The sequence below is a fragment of the Crocodylus siamensis genome, chromosome 2, assembly GCF_052110815.1.
Source record: "Crocodylus siamensis isolate JL-2025a chromosome 2, ASM5211081v1, whole genome shotgun sequence".
Lineage (NCBI taxonomy): Eukaryota > Metazoa > Chordata > Crocodylia > Crocodylidae > Crocodylus > Crocodylus siamensis.
Window position 1 is genome coordinate 14,886,054 of NC_143396.1, and position 2,071 is coordinate 14,888,124.

At 43.4% G+C, this 2,071-nt stretch overlaps 1 pseudogene; it reads right to left on the minus strand.

Moving 5' to 3' along the window:
• Positions 1–454: 454 nt before the first annotated feature.
• On the minus strand, positions 455–1,841 carry LOC149869993 (uncharacterized; annotated as a pseudogene).
• Between the last annotated feature and the right edge of the window lie 230 nt (positions 1,842–2,071).

Genomic DNA, 2,071 nt, shown 5'->3' on the forward strand with positions numbered 1-2,071 from the left:
TTCCTGTCTTCGATCGATTTCCAGGGTGGATTCATTCTGGTGCACAGCTGTTGTTTGGTCTCTCCTACGTATTTTCCATCTGGGCATTTGGTGCATTGGATGAGATGTATTACATTTGTGGCAGTGCAGCTGTAAAATGTAGGAATGCTGATGGCTCTGTTTTGGGGTGTAGTAATTGCGGGCGTGGTGGAGGTGTTTGGGCAGGTTTTGCATTTCTTGTCGTGGCATGGTCTGGATCCATTCAGTGTGTTTTGGTTCTGAGGAAGTTTGCTTCTGGTGATGAGGTTAGTGAGGTTCGGTGCTTGTTCAAAACTTAGGATGGGTGGCTCTGGGAAGATGTCTTTAAGAATACGGTCTCTTTCTATTATGGGCTGCAATTGTTTGAGGATTTTCCGTATGAGTTTGAGGGAGGGGTGATATGTCATAACCAGTGGTGTGCAATTCGTGGAGGTTTTTATTTTGTACTGCAGCAGTTCTTCAGGTGGTATTTGGGTGGCTGTTTCAAACGTGCGATCTCTCTCTCTGAAGGAGTGCCCTTGTTGGGTGAAAGCCTTTTTAAGATTGCTGAGGAGGCAATCCCAGGTGTTCTTAGTGCAAATTCGGGTTGGCTGTATATCACAAGTTTTTTGGTGTGCTTAGGGTGATTGCCGGTTCTGTGCAGATGTGTATGCTGGTCTGTGGGTTTCTTATATAACAAGGTCTGTATTTTGCCATTATGGATGCTGATCATCGTGTCTAAAAAGGAGATGTTGGTACTGGAGTATTCTAGAGAAAGTTGGATGGAGGGATGGTGATGGCTGAATTTCTGATGGAACTCAATTGGAGATTGCAGGTTTTCAGTCCAAATGATGAAGATGTCATCGATATATCTTAAGTGTAGCAAAGGTTTGAAGGTGCATTCCTTGAGGACTTCTTCTTCCAGGTGGCTCATAAAAAGGTTGGCATACTGTGGGGCCATTTTGGTGCCCATAGCTGTGCCCATGGTCTGGAGGAAGCATTGGTTATTAAAAGTGAAATTGTTGTGTATGAGGATGAAGTGTGTAAGGTCAGTAATATCTTTGGGTCTGTACTCTGAGTTGTAATCTTGCTCTTGCTGTTGTGGGATGTTGTATATAGGCTAGTAATGTCCATGGTGGCTAAGAGGGTGTTGCTGGGAAGGTGGTCTATGTTTTTAAGTTTCTGTAGAGAGCCTGTAGTTTCTTGGACAAAACTTGCTCTTTGGGTGATAAGCAGTTTTAGGATTGATTCAACGAAACCTGATATTTCCTCAGTTAGGGTCCCATGGTTGAATATGATAGGTCTGCCAGGGTTTCCTTGTTTGTGGATTTTAGGGAGCACGTAAAAAGTCCATGGGTTGGGTAGTGGGGGGATTAAGGTCTGCAGATTTTCTTGTGCTCCTGATGAAAATTATTTGATGGTATTATTAAATTTCATGGTGAATCGGGGAGTAGGGTCTTCTTGTAGTTCTTTCTAGTAGCTGGTGTCAGAGAGTTGTCTGTTGGCTTCCTTTATGTTGTCTTCACGGTTTAGGATGACTATGCCTCCTCCTTTATCTGCTGGTTTTATTACCATTTGGTGGTTAGATCTTAGAGATTCTGTGGCCTTTGTCTCTGGTAGAGAGAGGTCGTTATGGTGGCATGTGTTGTTGATTATTTCATTGTTCATTCTTTCCCTGAAGCAGTCAATGTAGCAGCCCAGGTTAGGGTTTCATCCACTGTGAGGTGTCCAATCTGATGGTTTTTTGGAGGTTTGGGGATTGATCTTTTCCTCAATGTTGTCAGAGGATGAGTTGTTGTTGGAAGTGGATTGATTTTGGTCATGGAAATATTCCTTGAGGCAGAGGCATCAGAAGAATTCTTCTAGTTCTCCATACTTCTTTTAGTAGGGGGGTTTTCTGGACAGAAATTTAGGCCTTTAGAAAGGACAGATTTTTCAGTTTTGGGAAGCGTGTGTGTGGAGAGATTGATGATATTTGAGGGCTGGTCACGGTTTCATCAAGTCTGAGGTTGGAAGGTTGTACAGTGTTGGTGGTGTTCCTCTGATGGTTGTTTTGTGGCTGGGAAAGTTGTTC